This window comes from Neofelis nebulosa, chromosome 14, assembly GCF_028018385.1.
Source record: "Neofelis nebulosa isolate mNeoNeb1 chromosome 14, mNeoNeb1.pri, whole genome shotgun sequence".
Lineage (NCBI taxonomy): Eukaryota > Metazoa > Chordata > Mammalia > Carnivora > Felidae > Neofelis > Neofelis nebulosa.
In genome coordinates, this window is record NC_080795.1 from 585,173 (window position 1) to 606,378 (window position 21,206).

The window sequence follows — 21,206 nt, forward strand, 5'->3', positions numbered from 1 at the left end:
GTATGGCAAATTGGGACTATATCTTTGCAATCCATATTACAAAGCCAATTTCTCTAATATGCAGAGTGCCCATAGAAATAGAGAAAAAGCCAATACCCAACATAAAAATGAGCAAAGGATATGAACACACAGTTCATAGATAAAAAGAAGCATATAAAAGAGACAGGGAGAGAGAGGGAAGGAAGGAGAGGGGGAGAGAGAGAAACTGGGGAAGGATACATGAAAACAAACAACAGTGAGTATCTGTGAGGGTATAGGGGGACTAGGGGAATGGGGGACAAGAATGGGACGGAAACTTTGCGTCACATGCCTCTGTAATAATTTAAACTTTTGAATTATATATATTATTTAGAAAAACTATAGGACTTTCTATACACAATTATTGCGCTTGTAATTTGTAAACATTACAAGTATTTTGGAGAGCAGTGCATAACATATAACAATAATGATAAACTCTTTTACCCCAAAACTCCTAGAAATTTCATTCATGAAAAACAAAAAAATTCACACACAATGTCCTTCGTGATAGCAGTGCCTTATAATGGGGGACAAAAAGAAGCAGCCTAAACATCCGTTATAAGGAGAATTATTTAATTATGACATACTACATGACAGAATAGTAAGCTACCGTGCAGTGTAACTAAGAAGACCAGGAGGAAATGTTCACTTGCCAAATATTTACTGTGCACCTACTCTGTGTCACACATTGTTCTGGATGTTAGGGATACAACGATAAATGAGACCAAGAAAAAAAAAAGAAAACCTATGAAATCTATGTGCTAAAGGAACTTATGTTACTTTGGGGAAGACTGGTAGTAGGCAAAGAGATACAATATAAGAAAGTTGTAGTGGTTATGACTGTAAATAAAGTTGGATAAGGGGATAGTGAATGTCGAGGGGTGACTATCTTTACATAAGAATCAAGGAAAGCCTTGCTGAGAGGATACTATTTGAGAAAAATCCCAAAGGAGGTGAGAGAACAAATCATGCAGGTGTTCAGGGGAAGAGAGGGCGAGTGCAAAAGGCTGAGAGGCAGGGGCATGCTTAGCATGTTTGCACAGCAGCAAGGAGGCCAGTGTGGCTTTCCATACGTTGTAAATGAAGGCAGACGGAATAGGGGTTCTGGTCATGAGAAGGTCTGGAAAGCTATAGCAAAGCCTTTGGAATTTTTTCTGAGCGTGGTACAAAAGCTCCTGGAAGTTTTTGAACGGAAGTGGAAGTAGCCACAAATGCCTGTGTGAAAAGCGAGAAGTCTAATTCATCCATTAAGACAAGCTGGTGGATAAAAAGATGGTGCACACCTGGAGATAGTCGAGAAATGGAAAAGGCAGGACTCCGTGAATGATTGGATGTGGAAGGTGGAGGCAAAGGAAGAACCTAGAAAGATTCTAAGGTTTGGGCATCAAGATAAATGGTATTAAATGAGATGGGAAATTAGGTGGGTGAACAGATTTGGAGAACTAGAAAAGTTATGTTTGGTTTTAGATGTGCTGAATTTGAGGTACCTCTGAGTTACAAATGTAGAAAAGGGGAAAACTAAAATGAACCTGGTTGTAGTATAAACTCATAGTTTTCAAGATGGATGAATGGAGGAATAAACAGAAGTAAATGTGTTTTACTCGTGTGTGTGTGTGTGTGTGTGTGTGTGTGTATGAGTGTGAGTGTGTGTGTGTGTACATTCCCTAGCTCTCTCTACTAAGAGGTCCTGAGGCAGCAATACTCCAGTATCAATGAGCACATTTAGCACCCAGATATTAGCTTTTAAATATCTGAAAGAAACCAGGGCTCCTTGGTGAAATCACTGATTTCAGGTTTGGATGAGAGAAAATATAAGATGAGCTTTGAACATTTCATTAGGTCAGAAAGTGAGAACATTCTCAAAGAATGATGGAGACATAGCAAAAGGACACAGGAGCTAGCTTACAAGAGGCTGCCACTAGCAAAATCTGGCACAATTAGAACATCAAAATAAATGATAGTTACGGATTGCAGCCCAGAGGATACGAATCCACGAGTCCACACTGATATATAAAAATGAATGAGTGAAAATTCTGATAAGGAATAGGATATTTGCTTATTTTGAAAGTATCTCCCACATAATATTTTTTAATTTCAGAAGGAAAAGTAACCTATAGTTGAGAAGCCTGGCAGACATCATCTTAATCAAGTAGTAAGTGAACATTATCAGTACTGGAACAAATTGAAATAGTGTGCCAATGATTCAGAAGAACATAACACCAATTTTGTGTTATCCTTACCAGTGATACATAGACTAAATCTCCTCATGACAAAACATCAGACAAACACAAATGGAAGGCTTCTCTACTACAAAATTACTGGCCTGTATCCTTCAAAAATGTCGAGGTCATGAAAGTCAAAGAAAGACTGAGAAACCCTCCCAGGTTGCAGAGGATTAAAGAGACGTGACAACTGAATGCAATACATGATTCTGAATTATCTCCTTTTGCTACAAAGAATATGATTGGAACAATGGGTGAATCATGAGTGGGATTTGAGAATTAGGTGTAGGGACATGTAAATATTCATTTCCTCCCCTTGATGGTTGTATAACAGTTATGTAAGATATAGTCCTTTTTTGTACAAACTTACTCCCAAATGATTTGGGGAAAAAACATGCTTTGTACTGTATTTAAAACTTTTAGTAAATTTGGGATTGTTTCAAAAAACCTCTAAATTATCACAAAAGTGAATTAGAAGTGAGTAAATGGGAGTAAGTGAGGCACATCCATACTTTCTAGAAGGTTGACAGGAAAGAGGGCAGTGCAGGCTACCAGATGAGAGGAGACTGCTCCAAGTTTTCAAAGTGTGCTAGTCTGCTGGTCTACATGCAAAAGCTAGTGTTTGGAGAGCAAACAGATGTAGGATAGATGGTAGTCATTGCAAAACGAACACCTACCTGTAGGTGGTGGGTGTCCTGGGTGTCCAGGGTAGGTGAGAAGTTGAAGCTGGTTTATAAGCTGGGAGGAATGTCAGCTGATGTGGCTTGCAGTCCTGTGGACTGAGGTAGGCGGGCTGGAAATGGAACAAATTCATGCGTGAGAACCTTCCTTCTCTCTGAGTAATAGAGTTGTCTTCTAAAAACGACCCCTTGTCTGTTCTCAAAATGGTAAACTAAATATGGTTTGGTCTTTGAAACTGAAATTACCTTATTATAAAATATCTTAAAACAACTTAATATTTTTCTCAGTGATATTGTTCCTAGAACAGGTATTCTTAAGACTGCAGAAAAAATTAGAAAGTTTCCTTTGATATTTAAAAAAAATAATAAACAAGCTTTATATGTATGCCTTTGCCTAGGTAATTTGTGTTTTATTTGGTAGGGTCAGAGCAGGTAAAATATGTCCATGTACTTCATAAACACAGATGATTTATAAGCCATTGCATGGGACAAGACTGGTTTGTAGGCCAATTAGCAACCTAGAATGTGAAACCCTGACTCAGAAGCAGGTCATCTAAGAATGATGATTAAACTCTGTTCCCCATTGTTTCAACAGGCCCTATACAGTAGTGCTGTTTACTACCAGGTCCATTTACTCTAGACTGGCTCCCTCATTGGGAGTACAGAACCCTGAAGCTTATTCAAATGACTGTCTTCTCATTTCGCCTAAGACTGCACATAACCAGTGCCATTGTAGATGCAATGAAGGGTCCTTATCTATTACTTGCAGTGCAGCCATAGAGTTTTAGGGTTTAATCCCCATTCAGAACCCTGGTTGAGAATATTATTTGGTGATCTGGAAGAAGCAATGGGATGCTATAACTTATCTATGGCACCACCAAAACTATGCCCTTTGCTTGGTGTTTTTTTCCTTACTCTATATTCAGTTACAGACCCTTGTCTCTTTAGGTTTCAGTGCTGAGTAGACATGAAAAGTGGGAATACCAAATGACCCCTCATTCGAGAATGAATTGGGGAATTAATGAGAGAAAACAAAACCACAGTCTTCCCAGGGCTCCTGGGTTAATTCGGTACGTTTTGAGTAATAAACTTTCTTAGCTAAGATCCCTCCTTCCCTTCCTCCCTCTCTCCTTTCCTTCATTTATCGTGTTCTAATTCAGTATTTCACTAGGATGCTAATACTTCCCTTCCCACACCTGTACGTTAGAACAATGTAGAAGTCTCACCTTGTGAATTACCTGTATAAAGCATTTTAAATACCTGTTATTGTTCCTGAGGGTAGGAACTAAGTCTTATACCTTGTATCCCCAAAAGCCTGAATAAATACTAATCAATTAATTCAACTTGGTGTACCAAGCATATGTTGATCACCTATAAAGTATAAAGCTCTGGGATAAGAGTTGTTTTAGGCACATAGGGGATGAGAAATATGATCCCTGCCCTCAAGAAACTTCCAGGCATGGATGTCTGTTGGCCATCTGTTTGTCTTCTTTGGAGAAATGTCTGTGCCTGTATTCTGCCCATTTTTAAATTGGATTATTTGTTTTTTGGGTGTTAAGTTGTATCGATTCTTTATATATTTGGGTACTAACCCTTTATCAGATATGTCATTTGCAAATATCTTCTCCCATTCAGTAGGTTGCCTTGTTGTTTTGTTGATTACTTCTTTTGTTGTGCAGAAGCTTTATATTGTGATGTAGTCTGCATAGTTTGTTTTTGCTTTTGTTTCCCTTGCCTCAGGAGACATACCTAGAAAAATGTTGCTACTGTTCATGTCAGAGAAATTACTGCCTGTGCTCTCTTCTGGGATTTTTATGGTTTCAGATCTCACATTTAGGTCTTTAACCATCTGGAGTTTATTTTTGTGTATGGCATAAGAAAGTGGGCCAGTTTCATTCTTTTGCAGGTAGCTGTCCAATTTTCCCAATACCATTTGTTAAAGAGACTCTCTCTTTCCCATTGTATATTCTTTCCTCCTTTCTCAAAGATTAATTGACCATATAGTTGTGGGTTTATTTCTGTATAACCAGGGAAATGCACATCAAAACTACAGTGAGCTATCACCTCACACCTGTTAGAATGGCTAAAATCAAAAACCCAAGAAACAACAAGTATTGGCGAGGGTATAGAGGAAAAGGAAACCTTATGTACTGTTGGGATTGCAAACTGGAGTAGCCCCTATAGGAAAGTTGAAAATAGAACGTAAAAAGTTAAAAATAGTTGAGAAAGAGAATCCCAAGTAGGCCTCTCGCTGCCAGCACAGAGCCCAGCGTAGGGCTCAATTCCATGAACCATGAGATCATGACCTGTGTCAAATCAGCAGTTGGACGCTCAACCTACTAAGCCACCAGGCATCCCTATCCATGTAACTTCTACACAGATGTTCATAGCACCATTATTTCAGTAATGTAAAAAAAAAATAGAGACAACCCAAAAATGTGGTATATCCATATGGTGGAATATTATTCCACAACAAAAATGAATGATGTACTGACACATGCTACCATGTGGATTATCCTCGAAAACATTATGCTAGGTGAAAGAAGCCAGTCACAAAAGGACACATATTGTGTGATTCCATTCATGTGAAGTATCCAAAATAGGCAAATCTATAGAGATAGAAAGGAGATTACGTGTCTCTGGGTACTTGGGGGAGGGGAGGATGAGGAGGCTGCTTAGTAGACTGAAATTTCCTTTTGGGGTGATGAAAATGTTCTGGAATAAGGTAGTGTTGATGGTTGCAGAACATTGTGAATATACCTAATGCCACTGAATCGCACACCTTAAAATGGTTAAAATGGTAAATTTTATGCTATATGTATTCTGCCCTGTTAATAAAAACAGGGTGAATTTTGTGATATGTGAATTATGTCTCAAAACTGCTATAGAAATGAAAGGCATAATAGCTTGGATTAATCACCAGGAAACTGTGCTGAGGGAAAAAAAATCCAATCCCAATGACTATGTACTGGACAATTCTGTTTTTATAACTTTTTGAAGTGGCAGAATTTTAGAAATGGAAGACAGATTAATAGCGTCTAGATGTTGGGATGGGGGTGGGGAGATAGTGGGAAGTGGGTTAAAAAGGCAGCATAAAGAATTCTTGTAGTGATAGAATTGGTCAGTGTCTTTTTTTTTTTAGTGTTTTTTTAAATTTATTTAAGCAATCTCTACACCCAACATGGGATTCAAACTCACAACCCCAAGATCAAGAGTCTCATGCTCTTCTGATTGAACTAGCCAGGTGCCCTGGAACTCTTCAGTGTCTTGACTGGTACTGGATATAGGACCCTACACATGTAGTAAAACTGTAGAGCACTGAACACACACATGAACACGTGCACACGAGCACAAGTGAAATGTGTTTTTCTGAAATCTGAATAAGACTGGTGGATTGTATCAATGTCAGTGTCCTAGCTGTGATGTTGTACTATTATTTGCTAGTATAGTACTACACTAGTGGGGGAGACTGGGCAAAGTGTACATCCGAACTCGATAGCATACCTTATAGTTGCATGTGAATCCATGGTTACCTTGTTAGAAATTTGCAATACAGGTTAGAGTCTGGAACTGTGGGGCCTCCCGCTCTGCTTTTCTTTTTCAACATTACTTTGGCTATTCAAGGTCTTTTCTTGTTCCATACAAATTTTGGGATTGTTTGTTCTAGCTCTGTGAAAAATGCTGGTGTTATTTCAACAGGGATTACTTCTTACTCTTGTCTTGGCTCAGTTATAGTCTTATCTCCACAAGCAGTACCCCAGATCATACTCCGGGATGGACCAAGCTTACAGAAGGTTTTGTTTTGGTTTGGCTTGGTTAATTTCAGTAATGCAGTATTTTCCAAAAATAAATAGGATGTACAAGTAAAGAAAAGGCCTTTCTCAGGCTTTTTTGGCATCCTTTAGTTAAGTCACTTTTACCAAAGAGAGATTGTTATTCCTTCCCGTTCATTGATATTAGAAAGTTTGTATGTCACACTTGTATTTTAGCAAAGAGAAAATATCTTTTTTTAAATGAATAAAAACCACATTTCTGTGCAGTAGAAATCATCCTGTTAACATCTCGTCATGTTACAAAGATAAACAACAGGATTAACTGTTTACTTTAGGAGCGCAGTCTGGTTGTTTTTCAGGAGAAGAACACAATGTCCTGCTGTATCTGGTTTCCCGTCTGTCGAGCGGGTTGGTGGAGCTGGGGAAAGGCCCTCCACCCACTCAGCCCTCTGCTGTCCCTCTCTCCTCCTTTTCTTCCTCTTCCCTCCCTCCTTGCTTTGACTTTTCCTCCCCCTGTTCACGTTCGAACACTTCTTCTCTCTCCTCTCTTCTCTTCCCTTTTCCCTCTCCCCCTTCCTTTCTCCTGCTTTTTTCCCCTCACTTCATCCTCCGATTTCTTCCATTTCTTCCTTAAAATAGAGGCTTAGCAAGAAATCATAACGTGGAGAGAAAGATCCTGTTGATCTTTAGAGGCTGCTTAAGTTGACACTGACCTGGAAGAAAGCGGCTGGACTGACTCTGATTCCGGGAATTCTTGGTGGACTGCTAAGAACTGCTCCCATAACCTGGGCAAACATCCCACATGTTCACGTAATCTCCCCTCTCACTGTCCATGCGTACACACACACGCACGCACGCACGCGCAGACACACATGAATCTACTGTTTCTCTCTCTTCTTCACTTGTGTTTCTGTGATACTGAGTCAGTGAGTGAAAAGAAAGGGAAAAATGAATATTTTTCCAAAGTGGGGGAGGGGCATTTAAAACTTCAAAGAATAATTAAATTACAGTCTCTCTGAAACTCCCTCTACAACAGTTTTGCTTTCCTTATTCCTAGTGCTTTGTTCTGTTGCTTTTGCAGATTGACAATACATGAATTTTTAGAATTCTTAAAGTATTCCTCAATTGGTGTGATGTGCCATTAAGCTCGTAAGAGAAGGAAAAGAAATTCTTAAAGATAAATATTAACTCCATAATGGACTTTTATACTTCCAACATGATGTGGATGGGATTGAACAGTGAACCTCTTATCTGTATTATTTTATGTTGCTGGGAATGCGCAGTGGAATGTAGTTTCATTTGGCACCGATTTTAGTCAGTTCTTCCAACATGGTCCTGGCCTCACCCTCATGGCTCAGAAATGCATAGAATCAAAGTCCTGCTGAATGACTCCTGATGGCTGAAACGGGAGATTCTTGAACTACTTTTTGACTGTCTTATATTCCCAGCTGGGAGGGGTGGAGCGTGGCTGACGGGGGGCAGGCGCAAGCTGAAGACCATGGGCATTTTCACGATTGTTTCTTGCTGTCCCGTGGATGACCAGGGCAGCATTGCAAGGCCGGGCACAAGTTGGTTTCATGTGTAGTAACACCATTTCTGTGTGGGATAATGCACCCCCATGCTGCTCTCGTGCACTTTCCTCAAGCCCCTTCACCAAGGTGCACACGCCTACTACAGACTTAGGATAGCAGGCACATGATAAGAGAAAAGAATCTTGTCCATGAAGTGCATTTGTAGTAGTGAATTTGCCTGGTGAGCAAAGGACACCAAGATTTTGAGTGCAGATTAGGTGTAAGCATTTACTAGGTGTGAAGCAGACTTCAGTTAATCTTCATTGTACCCGTGTGGAGCCGGGGGCCCACATCCAGCAACAGCAGAGCTCAAAAGAGAGCTCATCTTCTCCAGACCTGCCGTTCCCCTGCCCCACGTGCTTCCAATCATGAAAATGAGAGGAAGGATCTCATGTGGGGTCAGGGTCTACATTTTAGGCATGGGTGGAACATTGATTTTAAATAAGTGGCATCCACGTGCCAGACTTTTATTCCAAGAATTTTGAATGGCAAAGTCTGTCTCATGGAATGAATGCAGTTCTGAGGCACTTATTCAAACCACTAACATCCTATTTCCTCCCTGTGACACATTTTCTCTCTGCTGTTGGAAGTTTATCGCTGCTAAGAATAGCAATGCCCCCCTCAGGCTAGGTGTATGGTACCCACCAGCAGTGCTCAGGGCTCAGTGCCACGTGGAGTATGAAAAGTCACCTAGGCCTGAGCCCTAGCTTGCACGGATTTGGGATTACTGATCGTGCACATCTTCCTTGCCCAGTGGGTATTCTGTGGCAGGAAAGCAAAAGGATGTACTCAACCTGCTTTTCCAAAGTGGAAGCCCAGTTTTATTAACACTGACCGTCACATCACTTTAAAACGTCCGATCTAATCTCCATGGGGCTTGGCTAGCAGCTGAGCTCACAGCATTTCAGACGTTACTAAGGACAGTGCGAGTGTCAGCTGGTTCTCCCTCTGAGCATGACCACATGCCGATACAGTGTCTGCTCAGATGCTTCGGATGCTGGTCTGATATACCTTAGACTGAAATAATTGAGAAGGCCACCAACGAGTAAGCAAGAGAGAGGTGCCTGGGTAGCTCAGTCAGTTAAGCATCCAAATCTTGATTTCGGCTCAGGTCGCAGTCTCATGGTCGTGATCTCACAGTCATGGTCTCGCAGTCGTGAGAGTGAGCCCCCAGTCAGGGTCTGAGCTGAGCATGGAGCCTACTTAAGATTCTCTCCCTCCCCCTCCCTTTCCCTCTGCCCCTCCCCCCACTTGCGTGTGCTCTTGCTTACATGTGCGCACTCTCTCTCTGTCAATAAATTAAAAACCGAAAGGAAAAAGAAAAATCGTAGGCCAGTGTAGACCCTTCCCTGACCCTCACCCATCATCGTGACCATGTTCTTCTGTCTCCTCCCTGAAATGCTTTTCTAATGCATTCTCACATGCTGACAGAGGCCAAGAGAGAACAGCAGTCGTACAAGGGTTGGGGATCAAGGGTGAGGGCCAGGGCCCATGGGATGAGCTCACAACCTGGTGCCTCATCCACGAGTGTTCACTCAGTGTTGCCAGACTCTAGGTTTCTTAAGACCACAGGAAATTTGAGGTTTGCATAAAATCTCCCAATTTTTGTTATCTGTTAACTAATTTAGACAGTTTTATACAGTTTTAAGTTATACAGTTTTAACACTGTATAAACCAAAGAAAACATATCAACCAGCTGGACTTGGCCTGTGAACACCACTTTGCAGCTTCACTATTTTCTGTGAGACAGTTGCCATTGATCAGAGCAGTGACCTCATGCTGGTCTAAGGAGACCCTCTGCAAAGTTCTCCGTTCAAGCCATCCTCCACCCTGTGCCAAGACTTCTGTTTCTGAAACAATGATTTTATCAGAACTCGTCCGGTGTCACCCTGTTGTTGACTCATTGATGGCAGGAGGTAGGTGTGCTGCCTGGCACACATGCCCGTCATTTGTCACCCCTGGTTTCCTCTCAGGTCAGCCTCCACCAGGTCATCATCACATGGCCGTTGCCTCCAGCCACTACTGGGCGTCACGGTACCAGCCACGTCCAACCACGAGACGCCTCCACTAGGTCAATGCCTCTCTTTCCTACCCCTACCTGGTCCTTTCCTTCCCGTCCCATTTTCTCCTCTCTTTACAAATGCTGTCAACATTTTAATTTTATTATTAATATAACTTTGATTATAAATATAACTTAAATTTACAATAATGCATTGGAAAAAAAAAAGAACAATGCAAATTGAAATCACAATTATTAGTCTTTACCCTTTACCACTTTGCTAATCTCTTCTCTCTTTCTTTGTTTTTTTTTTTTTTCTTCCTCTCTCTCTCTTTTTCTTTCTTGTTTTCTAGCTTTCTTTCAATTTCGTAGTCATGGAAAAGCTCTTTCCCATTACAGGATTTTGTATATGCTGTTTTCTATGTTTTAAGTCCTCTTCTCTCAAACTTTTGCATGATTGGCTTATCCTTCTTCAGGACTCAGCTCTTTTAAGAAACCTTCCCTGACCACCCTGGTTAGACCATCCCACCCCAAGTTGTATCTAAAGGCACTCTGCGTATTGCCTTGCTAGCACTCCTACAGTTTGTGATTGTATATTTATATGCATATTAGGTGTTTCCCGAAGGAGGCACAGAGGGCAGGGTCTATGTAGCTCATTGCCAGATTCCTAGCGCCTTGCAGGCAGCCTGAGCCAGCAGCAGTCCTGCTGTATTTAGCACATAAATAAGTGGATCATATTTACTAGATGCCACCCAAAAGCCAGAGCACTGTTGTAGTATACAGTGAAAAACCCACAAGTGCCATTGTTATTAAGAATCTTGTGACATTTATATCATGGCTCTGTGAACCTCTGTGCCTCACTGCATTTCTTTTGTCTGACATAGCAATTGTGTTCAAACAAATCAAGATGTCTTTTAAGAAGAAAGAACAACTCACACTCAAGTCTACAAATTTAGGATGGAAAGTTTCCAAATACTCTCAAAACTTATAAATAATGGCTAAAGAGCCATTTTGTTTTCCTATATAGCACATGCAAAATATCCATGGGATCATAATTTCTCCTGGATGTAAATTGAAGAAAAAAATAGAAGACTGCCTTTGGAATAGCAGAGTGAGGACACAGTGAATTCTGTCCCTAACAAATATTTTAGCTGGAGAAAACTTTAAAAATCATTTAAAGCCTCAGGAAGTTTTCCTAAAGGCATACACCAAATGGAGAAACATTCCATCAATAGAACCAAGAAAGTTTACTAAGTGTCAGAAAGAATAAGGAGTCCGTGGCCCTTGAGCCATGATCCATGCCCCCACCAGCCCAAGTTGTCTTAAGAAGACTGTTCTGGGATTCTGCTCCAGGACTGCAGTCAAGAAGAAGCCCCCGCTCCCCTCAGCCCACAGTCTAGGGTACAGTTTCACTGTGGGAGATCTCCTAGCCCACGTTGCAGCTCTGCCCCAAGTGTGGTGGGCCAAGAATACTGGCCCAGTTGTCCTATCCCAGCTCACCCATAGGACAGAGGCACCAGAGCAGAGAAGCAGTCCCAGATCAGTGTCCCCACCCCCACCCCAACACACACTCTGGATCCGAAGTGTAACTCCAGGAGAAGGGGACTCCATTCTCACCCCCGGGTCTGTGAAGTGGCACAGAGGTTCTGCCCAGAGGACAAGAGGTTATAAGGAAGAAGAGCCCTATGGCACTGCCTGAGAGAATTGACCTGTTTTGAAACAGGGTACAATCCTCTGCTCAAGGGTGCTGTTGAAAGTAATGGGGATCTTGGTGGAGAGCAATCCCAAGACTGCCTATAGCCCTGTGATACTGTGTCAATAAAGAGATGACCAAACAATCAGCAGTTTTAACAGAGAGCATCAGGGAAAAGACATAGCCAAGAAGAACCCTCCTAGTATCACAGTAAAACTTTCAGACTCAAGAAGGGTGTGCTCAGCCGCCCCCACTCAGGAGCAATGAGAGCAACGCACAGGGAAGAGTTGGAGTGTGAGCCTCACTGGCACTGCAGGCCTCAGCACCCCTGCAACCATACTAGGTGAACAGTAGGCTGCTCTGACCCAGGAGCAGCTCCTAGGAAGCTAGACTTTAAAATAAAGGCGATGCATCCCTGGCAGTTTGGCAGCCCAAGGCCATGCCCTCCCAGGAGTGACTCCGAAGGAGTAATACAAGCCCTGGCTGATGGAGAGGCAGGAGCACAAAATCCTACCTCCTTGAACCATGATAGCAACCTCCAAGGTGTATACACCCAATGGCAAAGAGTAAAAATCTAACTTCCAAGCGGGCTTAAGCACAACCTTTCAAAGTAGCTTATGCTGACCTATGGGCAACCCCTAGGTAACCATGTGAAAAGATTAAAACCAAACAAACCAACAAAAAAAATCGGAGCAGGAACATCACATACTGCAGCCTGCAGGAAAAAGTTCAGACAAGTCACTAAATAACTGATTAACAACAGTACCAACCCCCTGAGGTAGGCGAGTTATCTATATCTAGAGTTGCCACAATACACTGTCAAAAATGCTCAGTTGTCAACAAAAAATTACAAGATTTATGAAGAAACAAGGAAGTGTGACCTAGACACAGGAGGAAAAAAGTGCAGGCAATTGAAGGGGCCCACATGTTGGACTTAGCAGACAAAAATTTCTTTTTTTTTTTAATTTTTTTTTTTTTTACACTTTATTTATTTTTGAGAGAGAGAGAGAGAGCACAAGTGGAAGAGGGGAAGGTAGAGGGAGACATAGAATCTGAAGCAGGCTCCAGGCTCTGAGCTGTCAGCACAGAGCCCGACACAGGGCTCCATACCTCAGGAGTTAAAGGGTGGAATGTTGACGGTGTCTAATCAAATGGAAAAAATCAGTAAAAAGATACAACTCTAGGAACACTTGGATGGCTCAGTTGTTTAAGTGTCTGACTTCAGCTCAGGTCATGATCTTGCAATTCATGAGTTCGAACCCCACATTGGACTCACTCCTGTCAGCGCAGAGCCTGCTTTGGATCCTCTCTCTCTCCCCACCCCCCCATTTTCTCTGCCTCTCCACCATTGGACTCACGTGCTCTCTCTCTCTCGCTCTCTCTCTCTCAAAATAAACAGAAGAAAAAGATACAACCTATAAAAAAGAACCACGTGGGAAATCTAAAGTTAGAAAGTGTAATAACCAAAATGAAAACTTCACTAGATAGACTCAGCAGTAGATTTGAGCTGACAGAAGAAAGATTGTGAATATGAATCCAGAGTAATTGAGCTTGCACAATGTGAAGGAGAGAGGGAAAAAAATGTCGAGTGCTCACTTTGGCAGCGCTTACACTAAAATTGGAATGGTGCAGAAACTACTATAGCCTCTGCACAAAGATGACATGCAAATTTGTGAAACATTACATACTTTTTTATTTAAAAAAATTTTTTTAACGTTTATTTATTTTTCAGAGAGAGAGACAGCGTGAGCAGGGGGAGGGCAGAGAGAGACAGAGAGAGGGAGACACAGAATCCAAAACAGGCTCCAGGCTTTGAGCTGTCAGCACAGAGCCCGACACGGGGCTCGAACTTGGGAACACAGAGATCATGACCTGAGCTGAAGTCAGACACTCAACCGAGTGACCCACCCAGGCGCCCTGAAACATTACATATTTTTAAGACTTTCATCAAATTTAAAATTCTTCCCAAAAAGAGTATGGTAATTTCAATAGGATGTTAAAACTCAATCTCAAATTTATGAATACAGAGTATTTTAGAGATTCAGAGTACTTGTGAAGACTTTTAAATAACTCAATCTTGGCTCAGTTGGTTAAGTGTCTGGCTCTTGATCTCTGCTCAGGCCATGATCTCACAGTTCATGAGTTTGAGCCCCACTCGATTCTGTCTCTCCCTCCCTCTACTCTTCCCCTCTGCTCTCACTTTCTCAAAATACATTTTAAATAAATAAATACTCAATCTTTATGAAGAAACAGGACACACCAAAATAAATCATTTCTGTACAATTATAGAAATCTCCCAAATAGCAAATATTCTTAGAGGGGAAATAAAAGAATGAAGAAAATGAGGGGTGCCTGGGTGGCTCAGTCAGTTAAGCATCCGACTTCAGCCCAGGTCATAATCTCGCAGTTCATGAGTTTGAGCCCCACATCTGGCTCTGTGCTGACAGCTCAGAGCCTGGAACCTGCTTCCCATTCTGTGTCTCCCTCTCTCTCTGCCCCTCACCCACTCGCACTCTGTCTTTCTCTCAAAAAATAAACATTTAAAAATATTTTTTTTTAAGAATGAAGAAAATGAAACGGAACCTCATAGAAACGTGGGACACCATTAAGTGCACCGACATACACGTAATGGGAGTGGTAGAATGGCAGGAAAGTTGGGAAGAGGGTGCAGAAAAACCATCTGAGTAAATAGTAGCTGAAACGTTTCAGATTTGACTGGTAAACTTTACTCATCTGGAAGCAGCTCAAATGTCCATTAATAGATGAATGGATAAAGATCTGAGGGGTGTGTGTGTGTGTGTGTGTGTATTTACTAAATTTTTTCAAACTTTTGATAAATCATTCAAATCTCATACAGATTTTTCAAGGAAAAAAAAAAGAATCCCTGTCAACTTATCATATGAAAATAATATAGTCAATTGCTTTCAGAAATGAAATTAAATCTACTATGAAAAGTAAAATTAAAGGTCAGTATCACTCATGGACATAGAAAAATCCCAAACAAAACATAGCAAATAGGATCTTGGCTTTATCTCAGGAGTAAAAAAAAATTGTTTTAACTTAAAAAGCTATAATTGTCATTTACAACATTATCAGAGGAGATAAAATCATATAGTCATTCCAATTAATATGGAAAATGCATTTGATACAAAGATCCAATACCCAGGCGTGATTTAGAAATTTTTTCAGCAAACTAGGAACGTTTAACCTGATGAATGATATCTGCCAAACATCATTCTTAATTATAAAACACTGAAGACATTTTATTCAAAATCAGGATAAGTATGCCCAATGTCACTAGCTTCTCTTCAGCACTGTGCTGAAGGTCCTAAAGTGCAGTCAGAAAAGATAAATTAAAAAAAGAAAAAAACCATAAAGGTTAGGAAGCCTGAAGGAAAGTTGTCATAATGCACAGAGGACATGATTACATAAAACTTCATAAAAAGTATCGCAAATAATATTAATAAGATTGAGGGATTAACAGAAATTTTCTGTATAAGACTCTAACTGTATTTGTTTACACCAGCAACATAGCAACAAACAAACAAAAAAAAAACCCATTTAAAATAGCAAACAAAATTGCAAGTGATATAGACATAGATCTAACAAAAATGTTCAAGAACTATATGGGGGAAAACCTTGTTATAAAATTGGCCTAAGGACCCTGCCAAGGAAAAATTGATCTACTTGTGCTGGTCACTGTGCTAAGCCCTGTGTTACTGTTTAATGCTCACAACAGCCTCTCAATTAGGATCCTTTATTCCCATGTTAAGATGAGTAAATTCAAGTTCATGCGGTAAGTAACTTTTTCAAGGTCCCAGAGTTACTCACATGGTATTTCTTTCCTCCCTGGGAAGCCATTTGTGTTCCCTTAACACATGATGTGCTTCATGGGGAATATCTATCTCTGGTGAGTCAGGAAAAACAAGTTGATCAGGGGGCCCTTCTCTGCTGAGACCTATCACACTAGCACTGATTTTAGGAGATGGTATCTACTGAGCAGGAAGCAGCAACGAGTGGGTGGAATTTTTTGTATGCTGCTGATAAGCTAACTCTGGTTTGGACTGTTGAATGCCACAGTTCCAACCCATTTGAACTAATGAGGACAGTGACTCCACCTCAGGCCTGAGCTGGTGAGCCCTGAGCTTCAGCTGAGTGAGCAGGACAAGGCGGGAAAGCGTGTGTGGCCAGGCATGAAGAAAAAAGGGAGAAGGGAAATATTAATAGCTCTTCTCTAGGGCAGAAGAGTAAGAGCACCATTCCTTGGTTATTTGAGATAAAGGCAAATACCAGAACAGATTTAAGGAAAAGGTATTAGCTAATTCCTCTTCTCTCCTCAACACAAGCAAATCTCTCTAGTTTTATAAAGCAGATCCACGGAAGTTTTTATATTCATCTTGACTTTTGCATATATTATTAAGCAATAATGCTTATAAAACAGTGCAGGACACATCAGTATAGTCAAGCAGGCATTAACTGAACTCGTATAGGACCACTCTTACAGGAAGTCTAGGACTTCCTCCTTGGGAAATGGAGCCTGATTCCCCAAGACTCTGCCTTAGCCTCCCTAATTAGACATGGAACAGAGAGGCAAGTTGGGTGATGGGGTAATTAAAGGTGAATAGACCTTTGAGGAAAAAAAAAAACAAAACATTAAAGCACTTACTCCCAAAGGTTATGATAGGAAATGGTCTGTGGACCAAAAAAGACATTATACATTCAACACGAAAATGTATACTTTTATCCTTGCTTTCACATAGCATACTGTTTTAAATAGGATAATATTATGAAAGAGTAATCTTGTGTTCTTTCCCACTTGGGTCTTGGATTAAAGTCATACAGTATCAAACAGTTAATAAAATTATTTTCAAGTGATTTAAGAGTATTTCTTTTTCATTTTATTACACTAGCAGACTTAGAAAATAATTTAGCATAAATTCCTTACATTCTGACCTTAATATTCTAATACAATTCTTGTCAAAACATTTAAAAGTATCTTTTGAAAGTTGTAGAGTGGATAAAGTTCTTCTAGATATGATTTACGTATATTTTAAATAGTTTGACTTAGCAGTAGGAAAAATCGTTGCCTCTCTATAAAGATTAGATTAAGATATTCTGGAGTGTCATCATGCAGTTTGCCGTGAGCTAATTCCTTGTTGCATTCTTGGTGCTTGCCTTGCAGACTAGAATGCTAGTTGCTCTCAGATGTTCTCTTCTGTTCCACTCCACAAAATTAATCACTCTTCTACATTCGTACAACTTGTTACTGTAACGTGATATTATGGCACAAAAATACCAAATCAAGTGCCTTGCATTTAAGACCTAGTTCAGTTATCTCCATAAGGTCTTGGCTAGGTTTTTTAAAAACATTCTAAGCCTCACTTTACTCATCTGTCAACAATGCCTAGTTTCCTCAGGTGAAGGATTAAATAGGCACTATGACAATGCTGTAATTAGCCATAATACATTATATTAGTGTTAGGTGTTAACGTTGCTCAAATCTTTTGATTTTCAAGTATATTTCTATTCTATTTCTATTCTATATGTAAGGACTCCTTCCCTCCTTACATATCCTACAAAGTTTAAGCTCAGTGAGCTTTAAATGAACTCACTAGTGAGTGAATAAGTGATTGAATATTTATGCGTTAAGTATTATATGAGTTTGCTGTGTGTGTGTTCACAACACAGCCTCATTCAATCTCTCAAGCATGGAAAGAGTTTTTATTGAGAGCCTGCTCAGATAGAGAACACGGGAGCATTTTCAACCCTAATGTTTTCAGGGTGGAATTAATAGTTAATTTGCTTGTGGTTCCTTGTAATGGAGATTTCATGAAAAAGGTAAGATTTTAAGTTTTGTTTCATGAAACACTAATAATGTATTTGTTTCCTTTTTAAAAATATCCAAATGTATTTATAATTTCATTCTCTGAGAGTTGTCTCTAAAAGCAAGTGGTTTTCAGGGGCGCCTGAGTGGCTCAGTTGGTTAAGTGTTCAACTCTTGATCTTAGTTCAGGTCTTGATCTCAGGGTCGTGAGTTCAAGCCCCACGTTGGACTCCATGCTGGGCATGAAGCCTACTTTTAAAAAAAGTGCAGAGAGCAGTCAATTTAAATAAATGTATGTATGTATGTATGTATGAGATCGTTTTCAGTATTTGTTGAAGATGCACAAGAAAACATGTGCTTAAGTTATATCAGTTTTCCTTTGAAAGTTCATAATGACAAGGGGAAATGCCTTTTTGCAAAGGATAATATTTTTCTAATGGATTTTTAAGCATTTGATTCTTTCTCATTGTTTGCCTGTTGTTAGCACAATGAGTTAGAACTGTAGCAACTTCCATAGGTAACAATAAGTTTTCCAATCTCTTCTCCATAATTATCCTATGTTTCTCCAGTGGAATTTTCTTCAAGTTGTCTCCTCTACCCTTTTTTTTCCCTTTAAACAACTTTTTGAAGGTACAATTTATATGCAATACAGTTTACATACATACAATAGAGTGCACCCATTTAAGTATATAGTTCATCGGGTTTTGACAAATACATTTACCATGTAGAGTCACTTCATAGTGAAGTCATAGACTATTTCTGTCACCCCAAAAAGTTTCCATATGCCTTCTGCTGTCAGTCCTGCCTGGCCCCAGTTCCAGGCAACTACAGATCTGTTTGCTGTTACTGTAGAGTCATTTGCCTTTTCTATAATTTGATATAAACTGTTTTTTATGTTTTTTCCACTCAGCACACTGTTTTCAAGATTCATCCCTGTGTCAGGTGTTTGTTTCTTTTCTCTACTGAGTAGTATTTCATTATAAAGATACATCACAATTTATTTATCCATTCAACTGTTGTCTTGTTACCACTTTGGGGCTATTATTTAATGAAGCTACCATCAACACCTATCTGTAATTTTTTGTGCAGATATATTATTTTATTTATTTTGGGAAAATCCTAGAGTAGAATGACTAGCCATGTGATTAGTATATGTCTAACTTTATTAGAAACTGCCAAAGTTTTTTCTAAAGTGGCTTTAACATACATATTTCCACCTAAATCTGATTGTTTCAGTTCTTCCATGTCCTCAACAAAACATGATACCGTCAACCTTTTTTTATTTCCCCCTTTCCAGTATATATATATACATATATGTATATACATATATGTATATACATATATATATACATATATATATATATACACATATATATGTATATATACATATATGTATATACATATATATATGTATATATATATATATGTATAGTGGTATCTCATTGTGGTTTTAAGTTGCATTTCCCTTATGAGTAATGGTGTTCTGCATCTTTTTATGTGTTTATTGGCCACATGTGTTTATTGGCCATACTCTTTGATGAAGCATTTATTCACATATTTGTCCAGTTTGTTTTACACTGAAGTGCGATTCACCTGATATAAAACTTACAGTATTATACAGTCACCATTTCCTTCTGTTCGAAAACATTTTTATCAGTCCAAAAGGAAATCCCATACATATAAAACAGTTACTCCCTATTTCTGTCTCTTCCTACCCCCTGGCTACCACCATTCTCTGTTCTGTCTCTATGGATTTAACTGTTCTAGATATTTCATAGAAATGGAATTCATGATATTTTGTATTTTTTTAATGTTTATTTATTTGAGAGAGAGAGAGCATGAGCAACAGAGGAGCAGAGAAAGGGACAGAAGATCTGAAGCAGACTCTGTGCGCCCGATGTGGTACTCGAACTCACAAATGCAAGATCATGACCTGAGCCAAAGTCACACATTTAACCAACTGAGCCACCCAGGTGCCCCATGATATTTTGTATCTTTAACCCATTTTTGATTGGATTGTCTTCTTTTATTACTCTTGTAATATAGAGTGTTATTATATTATTAATATCAATAATAAGCTCTATAGTTCCTTATGGAATCTAGACACAAGCTCTTTGTCAGTTTAGCGCTTATGGTTTGCCTATTCATTTTCTTAATGGTGTCTTTTGAAGAGCAGAAGTTTTAATTTTGGCAATGTCAAAATAATTTTTTCTTTTATAATGTGTGTTTTTGTGTCTTAATTGAGAAGTATTTACCTACTCCAAGGTTAACAACAATTTTTTCTCCTGTGTTTTCTCAAGTTCTAGATTTTATATTTGGGTATATGATCCATTTTGAGTCAATTTTTGTGTATAATGTGAGATAATGGTTAAGGATTATTTTTCTTTGCATATCCAATTTTCCTACTACCACTGTGGAAGATAAAAAGGACTAAAATAAGAAAAACAATCAATTGCAAGTCTGTCCAGGAAGCGATCATATCCTGTCCCCCTAGCCTACACTGTTGAGTGGTCGTTCCTGCCTTACCCTGGTATATAGTGGGTATTTAAACACAAGTCTTTTCTGAGGAATTTTCTCATCAACAGGAGATATAAAGATAATTAACATCTGAGATTCCCCAACTATAAAATCACCCAGCTCATTCAACCCATGGTTGATGAGTTCCTCTTCCTACCCTTTGGGAGAATCCAGGAAGCTTGTTAGAGCTTTCTCTAACATAGGAACAGATAGCAGATGCCTGAAGAAAGCTTCTTAAATGAAGTTACGATATCGCAACCATAAAACAAAAAAGAACACTGTCAAGGGGCGAGAAAACATCTTTCAGAGCTTAAAAGAGAACTGTTAGGGGCGCCTGGGTGGCGCAGTCGGTTAAGCGTCCGACTTCAGCCAGGTCACGATCTCGCGGTCCGTGAGTTTGAGCCCCGCGTCAGGCTCTGGGCTGATGGCTCTGGGCTGATGGCTCGGAGCCTGGAGCCTGTTTCCGATTCTGTGTCTCCCTCTCTCTCTGCCCCTCCCCCGTTCATGCTCTGTCTCTCTCTGTCCCAAAAATAAATAAAAAACGTTGAAAAAAAAAATTTAAAAAAAAAAAAAAAAAAAAAGAGAACTGTTAGAAGTTAAACATATGAAAAGGAGAAATTATGAAAGATCTAATTAGAAGCATTGAAAGCCAAATTTGAAGAAACTGCCAGAAAGAAGTGGAAAATAAGAGAGAAAAGTTAAGAAAATTAAAGAACTAGTCCAGGATGTCCAATAACCAGAATGAGAGAAAAGAAAAAATAAGAATTATCAATGAAATGACTCAGAGTAGATGTGATTCCACTGTGAAGGGTCTCAGTAAGGATACCACTCACCCAGTGTACCGAGGAATTGTCACTATTCAGTGTCAGCACCCTGGGAACTAGAACAGAGCTCATCTCCCCTACAGAA

At 39.7% G+C, this 21,206-nt stretch overlaps 1 protein-coding gene and 1 non-coding gene across 7 annotated transcripts in view; both read left to right on the top strand.

Annotated features, from left to right (window-relative positions):
• Positions 1 to 21,206, top strand: part of SPIDR (scaffold protein involved in DNA repair) — a 504,687-nt gene that overhangs the window by 410,363 nt on the left and 73,118 nt on the right. The window lies entirely within an intron of this gene.
• Positions 13,545 to 13,648, top strand: LOC131495213 (U6 spliceosomal RNA). The gene has a single exon (XR_009253839.1). It is a non-coding gene; the product is annotated as a U6 spliceosomal RNA (small nuclear RNA).